Below are 8,380 nucleotides of genomic sequence, written 5' to 3' on the forward strand. Positions count from 1 at the left end.
GCAGTCAAGAGATTTCTCTGAATGACAATTAAAGCAATTGTATTGGCCCAGGCATTTCTACTAACATCTACATATTATTTCTATGATGTAGTCGAGTAACAATTCAAAAGTCAGTGGGGAAGCAAGGAATTTATTTTTTGTTGATAGTGTTTCCTGGCCTGTTATCAAAAACACGAGGCTCATCTTCTACTCCCTTAACTTAGAGAAAGAGCAGCACTTCCCCTCAATAATCTTGAACTCATAGCACCTGCTTCTTCAATGCCCTCATTTACTGACTCTTTTGCTTTCCACCCTGAACACCTGGCCTTGAACATTCTTTTCGGTTCTGCCACCATCTGTGTGAATTTCAGTATTTTTGTTAGTGATTCTTTCAACAGGTATACTCCAGTCCCAAAGACCTCTCCATTAAGTTCAGTCTCAGTCACTGAGGAGTGATTTATACATATCAGCAACATGTTTTCCCCCCAAAGATAACTGTATTTTTCAAATGCAGAATTCTGCAATCCCTCTAATGACTATACATCCTAATTGTTCTTTTCCATTTCTCACTGCAATTAATAATAATTGCCTCACTTGTAATATCTTGGCCTGCCTTTCTGTTGTATTGTATCATTGTATTAGTCTCCCTTCATATACACTTGTCACGTTGTCGACACAAACACCCAAAGAGTAGTCAATTGCTTTCTGAAGCCTTTTCAAGAATGTTTGTATTGGGCACCGGGCTCGCTAATTTTTTTAAGTGTCTGACTCTTGATTTCTGCTCAGGTCATAATCTCATGGTTTGTGAGTTCAAGCCCTGCATCTGGCTCTGCACTAATAGCACAGAGACTGCTTGAGATTATCTCTCTGACTCTTTCTCTCTCTCTCTCAAAGTAAATAAATAAACCAAAAAAAAAAAAAAAAAAAAAGAATGCTTGTACATCTTACCCACTCTTGCATACTGGTATGATAGAAAGCCCATCTGTAGCTCTGTGGAAAGCTAATCATTCCTGTCTTTCTGATTTTCCTTAACTCTTAATATTTTACCATTTTTCAAAGTCACATACAAACCTCACTGGCTTCTAGAAATCTATTCCTTAAGTATCTCAAACACAACATCCCCCAAACTGATTTCATAATTTCTCATTTAAAACTATATGTAAATAACCTCATCAACCTTCCATGCAATTAGAATGAAAATAATACAAACACATTTTATTTTTGTGATATATAGTACTTTATTTTTTAGGTTTTTAAAGGTTTATTTATTTATTTTAATTAAATTATTTTCTTTTTTTTTCTTAAATCGTTTATTGTCAAGTTGGTTTCCATATAACACCCAGCGCTCATCCCAACAAGTGCCCTCCTCCATGCCCATCACCCCCCTTCCCCTCTCCTCCACTCCCCTCAGCCCTCAGCATTTAAGAGTCTCTCATGGTTTGCCTCCCTCCCTCTGCCCAACTATGTTTCCCCTTCCTTCTCCCGCATCGTCCTCCATTAACTTCCTACTAATCCACCTATATGTGCAAACATATGGTATTTGTCCTTCTCTGCCTGACTTATTTTGCTCAGCATAACCCTCTAGTTCCATCCATGTTGCTACAAATGGCCAGATTTCATTCTTTCTCATTGCCATGTAGCTGATGCATAGGGGCACATGTGCCCCAATGTTCATAGCAGCACTCTCAACAATAGCCAAAACATGGAAAGAACCTAAGTGTCCATCAAGTGATGAATGGATCAAGAAGATGTAGTATATATATACAAAGGAATACAAACATATTTTAAGTAATGCCTGGCATCTTATGGAATTTTTATAGTCTCTCTTTTCCTTGTCTACACACACTTTGTAGTAGACTTTGAATATGCCTAATTCTTTATGTATGCAATGTCCCTGGTTAGTTCAGATCATAATTATTATTTATTTTTAATTCTTTTAATGTTTATTTATTTTTGAGAGACAGCGTGTGCTCGAATGCATGTGTGAATGAGTGGGGGAGGGGCAGAAAGAGAGGGAGACACAGAATTTGAAGACTCTGAGCCATCAGCACAGAGTCCGATGCAGGGCTTGAACTCATGAACTCTGAGTGCAATCATGACCTGGGCCAAAGTCAGACACTTAACCAACTGAGCCACCCAGGCACCCCCAGAGTACCATTATTTTTTGACTGGATTTTTGTAAGAACTATAAGGCTCTCTGATCCACATTTATCATCTCTTTGATCCAGTCTTTACAAAATACATTCTTACTTACACCAGTCTCCTTTTCCACGAAGTTAAATGGCTCTATTCCACCTTTAAAAACAAAAAAGCCCGTGCTCTACATTTGTTCTTGCTACCTCTACTCCTATCAGCCTGAGCCAATTTCTCATGCATTTATATGTTTCTGTAACTTGGCTTATTTTGTACCTCAGCCTAAAAAGTACCAAGGTCCTCAGCAACAGAACTCCTTCTCTTCTATCAAGGCCTACTTCATAATACTTAGTAAAATTTTCTCTTGTCAACCCAGTTAGAATCAATCACTCCTGCATTCACAGATATATTGCCTGTGTGTCTATTAATTATTTCCTTCATTCTGCCTTGGTCTATAGTTAAGTGTTTATATATTTTCTCAATTATATGTAAGTTCAAATATCAATTCCTCTCATCAAACTTTTTAGATGCAGAAGTTGGAATCATTTTCTTTTTCTGTGTATTTGCACAATGCACTGTTTACATTGCTTATATTGCATTTTGAGCATTTTTATATATAGTAATTATTCCTAATATATTTATTTATAAATTATTCTATATCACCATTTATGGAAAGTAATAACAATTTTGTTCATTTATTCAAATATTTGGAAACCATCTGAGATTCCCTGAGCTAGGTATTAAATATATAATTTAATCCCACAAGAGGTTACATATCACTGGGGAAACAAATAGTAATCAAAGAATCATATGCATGAATCATACATTATAATTATTGCCCTACAAAAGAAATATGAACACATAGTAAGTGAGGATTATCATTGATTTTGTTAACTAAGATCATTTAGCTAACCAGTTCAGTCAACTCATGAAGACAAAGTTAACCAGGCAAAGGATGGGAAGAGGTTTGGAAGTTAAATCTATGTTAAAAGAAGGCTAGGGGCATCTGGGAGGCTCAGTCAGTTAAGTGTCTGACTCTTAATTTTGGCTCAGGTCATGATTTTACCGTTAGTGAGTTCGAGCCATACGTCGTGTTTTGCACTGACAGTGCAAAGTCTGCTTGGGATTCTCTCTTTCTCTTCCTCTCTCTGCACACCCCCCCCCCACCATGCTATCTCTCTCTTTCTCCCCCTCCCCCCACCAAAAAAAAACTTAAAAAGAAAAAAGCCTAGAACACATGAGGGACCGAATCAAAATCAGTGAGGCTGGTTCATAGAGGGCAAAGGTGCGAGGGTGGAACAATTTACAAAATGAAGCTAGAATATTAAATAAGGGCTGGATAATTTTGTCTGCAGATAAAAGAAAATGCAACTTAAACTCTCTTACTAAGGAGATGGCTCACATAATTGGAAACTCAAAGAGATGGCAGACATTATGACTTAGTCATGCTCACAAGAACCCAACTTCTTTCTTAAGCTCTGTGGACCTCAAATGTTATACATAGCATCTTACAAAGTAGCAGCAGCCATCCAGGTATGAGGAATGCCAGAAAAACACAGGGTCATTACAACAAAGGGAAGAGAGTGGAAGATGAGGAAAAGTTTATTGTGTTGGTTGTTAAAAGTAAAAATTAAAAAAAAAAAAAAACCTCTCTCTGATGATTGACAGATGCTGGGAGTTGTTGATTTTGTTTCAGCAAACTTGTAAGAGAAGAAACTAATTAAAAGTCCCAGAAAGAAAGGAAAACTTCAAATAACGAAATGTGGATTTAATTACTGAACATAAGGAGCCTCAGCCCCAGTTCATTAAAATCACCTGGTGAACTTTAACAACTACTAATGCCCAGGGCTTCCCCTGGGGGCTTGGATGGGGCCAAGAGATGTTAATTCTCTAATCAGTTAATTTACTAATTAATTGATATATACATTTATTAATTTATAAGTTCTCCATGTATCCTAATGGACACTAGGGTTTCAGATAAATCACATGAAGATAACTGTATCTCTTGTTTCCATGGAATAATCCATCTACATTCCCTTAGGCTATAAACATAGAATTCGTTTTTGGTATGTCCTGATAAAAATCAGAGAAACTCAGTTGTATGTCATGTATACTAACAAAAGTTGCTTAAATAATATTGGTAGAAGCATAATGCATACATCTAATAGTGCAAATTATAAGCACTGTTGGTTGAGAGCATTGAATTTTTACTTTTCCTGTTTCATAGCCCCAGTTATGGTTAATGTGTCTGGATTTCCCTCTTCCTAATTTGGACAGTTCTTTTCTTATGTATTCCATAATCATTCATCTCACCATCCCAACTACAATGTGATTTCCCTGAGGTCAACAGTTAGGTTTTACGTCTCCCTTTTATTTAAACACCAGAACACAGGTAAATATCAAAACTCAGAAGAAATTTGATAAATATGTGACTGATTTACTGATATGTTCATCAGTCTCTTTCAACCTCTCTTTGATGGGACTCATGAAGGAGGAAAGAAGTAGCCTTCACTGCCAAGTTCAAAAATAATACCACTGGTTGCCAAAGGTGAATTCTCATCTTCTATTCTCTTAGAGACTTTATATAGATTTATTTTGACTTCTCACCTCCTCCCCATTCCTAAAATACAATAATAACCGCAACAGTAATAGGAGCAATAGCGAAAGCTTACCATCTTAATTCAGCTTTGGCTTAAGCCAGAACAGATGGTAAAACTTTTTTCAAACCAGGCAATACTTGAGAAGCAATAAATGAAGCTGTGCTGCTGAAGTTGCTTTATACGTGTAAGAGCTAATGTAGACTGGATGGTTAACAAATTCACAGAGTAAAAATGTTGGAATGGGCATTTGTAGTCCCTAAACACCATGCGTGTGCGTGAGAGAAGGGATGAAATATTCAGGACACTTTAGACATAGGATATACCAGTGCATTTAGAAGAAATAAAAAGCCATCAGACCACCTTTGCCTATGAAAATCAAACAAACAAACACCTTTTCCCCCCTAAGGCAGAAGAGTGACTATGGTGAAAAGAAAAAAGTAGAGCCAGATCCTCCTAGATGGCCTGGTCTTACAAACTCATCACAAAGAGCTACTTTTCTGGCATTTTGTCATGAGCAATTAGACTTTTGAGAGGGATAGCTATGGCCAACTTTCCAATCCCTGTATTTTGCTTTTTCTTTATTCTGTTTTATGTGTCTCTAACTCTATTCATAATTAGGACAATGTAAAAAATTTTGTCTCATAACCTGAAAACCTTCGTATATCTGCTGATTGCACAGTTTCCAATTTGAGCTGAGCCAAGAACCTTTCCCAGTTTCATTTGGAACTTTTTTGCCTTTTACCACGCAAATCATTTATTTATTTGATTTGATCCTTTTGATTTATTAAAATACTGTCACTGGCTTTAGGGCTTCTTGGCGAGGATACAAAATGTTGCTGCAATAATTACATTATATCTGGCACAAGGACGGGGCAAGAATCAGATAAAAGGGGAAAATCTTCTATCTTAAAAAAAAGGGCTGCAAAGAGAGAAAATTTGTATCTTCCATTCGGGCTCAGTAGTGGGAAGCTGCGTCCAACTTATTTCACGAACCTCACTGGAACCGGCTTTGGCTTAAGCCTGATATAGTGATGTGTTCCGTTACAATCTGACGAACCGAAACCAGAAGTAGAAACATAAGGAATGAGGCTTAGGTTATCTGCATCCAGGTGAGAGTGTCAGAACCTCACCTGTGGTGGCGAGTGCAGGAATGAAGTAAACCTCAGCAGGGTTCTCATTGATCAATCTCTCCTCCCACAACCCCCTTCTCCATTAATCCAGCCATTAGTTTTTTCCTGACTATAATGTTTAATAAAAGGGAGCACATCCAGTAGTTCATCCATTAAGGGTTTATTTATACAGTCTGCCTTAGGAAGAAATGTATTCCCTTTGCCTTTTCATCCTCTTAAGCTTTCTTTCCTGTCTCCATTTACCAATTCCTCTTTTGCCCATTTTATCTCAGCCTCTCACCTCACTATACCCTAAGTGGCTGTGGATGGGGTAAGACTTTCATTTCTTTTTCACTACCTGCTTTAAGCCTTGACTGACACATCATTAAGGCAAAAAAAAAAAAAAAAAAGTTAAAACAGAATTACAGGTCGGTGTGGCCAGTAACGCGTTCATTCATTCATTTAACAAGGATTTATTAAGAAATTATTATGTGCCAGCCTGTTTTTAGGCACTGGGCACAGGGTGAGCACACAGATATGTTTCCTCTCCTCATGAAAATTTCATTCTAGAAAGTGAGACACCTCTGAGGACACTTGGTTCCCGCCAGATTCTTTTGACTCACAAAAAGGAATGGGTCAAAGACTACAATGAGGTCAAGAAAATGAGCCCAGCTGTGCTAGGAAGAATACCAGCAGTCTTTGAGCTGCGTTTCCTGCTGATGAACTGCAGGGTGTAGCTGTGGGTTAGATTTCCTCCCCTCCCACTCTCCTCTTCCATGCTGAAGATTATGTTACCCCTTCAGAAACCTTTTCCTTTTAATCGGTTTCCTTTTCTTTTACAGAGAGAAGTGCAGGGCATTATCTACTTTCAGCCAAAGGAAAAAACCCTTTTCTCCATGGGGTTTCCTGATTGACTTGTTGAGTGCTGAGAATTTGTCCTTGGTTCGATATCTCTCCTTTTAGTGATTGAGGGAAATCTCCAGATGACAATACTACACTCCTGGGGGTAACACCTTAAATCAACACCGAACGCTGTCATCCAGTGCTAGTTGTGATCACCTTGAGTGATTTTGAAGAGGAGCGGAAAACGGAAGCCTCAAAACAACTTGCCTCTTCATGTGCTTAGTGATTCTTAAGTAATCACAGCTCTGACCTCACACTCAGATGATCATGCTTGCCCTGCCCTTCTGCTGGCTGTGGAGCTGGGCAGGGAGCCAAGCTATCAGCCGTGCTGCTGAGATAGTCATGCAGTGTGGGCACAGCAATGTTCTGAGCTAACCAAGCAGCCGCAGATACAGAGTCTCTTCAGAAGGCTGATGTCAGCAGTCAGGGCTCATGCAGTGCTGTACAGGATCAGGGTAATATTAGCATCCAGAACTTGCCTTTCTCTATGCTTGGCAACAACATTCCTTGTTCATAGATAGGTTGGCCACTGTGGGGACTATTGGTGCTCCAACTTCAAGCAAAGAGAATACCATATACCTGTACAAACACTTCTGTAGTGTGTTTATTATTTTTACAGGCTGCATACATGAAACCAAAGAATGAAGAGGCTAGAGTGTTCACTAAGGTGACCTAGTGCATGGCTGGAAGGAGGAAATCAACATGGAATTCAAAATGCCCCACCCTAACTGTGGCTGGAAGATTCGGTGAATAGTACTTCTTGGTAGTGTAGACCACAGGTTTAATTCTTCATGAAAACAGTGGACACACATCCATTCCAGCCTCCAGGTCTCTTTCATGGGTGACATTATGAATTGTAAATATGTTCACATTCTTACATACTTTATGATTATCATTACTGTCTGGATATCATTTTATTTGTATTACTACATAGTGAATTTCTTTTTTTTATTAATTTAAATCCAAGCAGGTTAATATATAATGTAATAATGGTTTCAGGAATATAATTAATGATTCATTACTTACATACGATACCCAGTGCTCATACCAACAAGCGCCTTCCTTAATGCCCATCACCTAGTTAGCACAACCCCCTACCTAACTCCTCTCCAGCAACCCTCAGTTTGTTCTCTGTATTTAAGTCTCTTACAGTTTGCTTCCTTCTCTCATTTTTTTAATCTTACTTTTCCTTCCCTTCCCCTATGTTTATCTGTTTTGTTTCTTAAATTCCACATGAGTGAAAGCATATGATATTTGTCTTTCTCTGACTGAATTATTTCACTTAGCATAATACATTCTAGTTCTATCGACATTGTTGCAAATGGCAAGATTTCATTCTTATTGATTCCCAAGTCATATTTCATTGTATACACATACGACATCTTCTTTATCCATTCTTCAGTTAGTTAATGAATATTTGGGCTCTTTCCATAATTTGGTTATTGTTAATAGTGCTTCTATAAACATGGGGGCACATGTGCCCCTTCAAATCAGTGTTTTTGTATCCTTTAGATAAATACCTAGTAGTACAATTGCTAGTCATAGGGTATCTCTATATTTTGTTTTTTGAGGAACCTCCATACTGTTCCCCAGAGTGACTTCACCAGTTTGCATTCCCACCATTAGAGGATTCTCAGCATCCTCCCCAACATCTGT

The sequence above is a fragment of the Hyaena hyaena genome, unplaced genomic scaffold (genome assembly GCF_003009895.1).
Source record: "Hyaena hyaena isolate Hyena2069 unplaced genomic scaffold, ASM300989v1 scaffold_1545, whole genome shotgun sequence".
Lineage (NCBI taxonomy): Eukaryota > Metazoa > Chordata > Mammalia > Carnivora > Hyaenidae > Hyaena > Hyaena hyaena.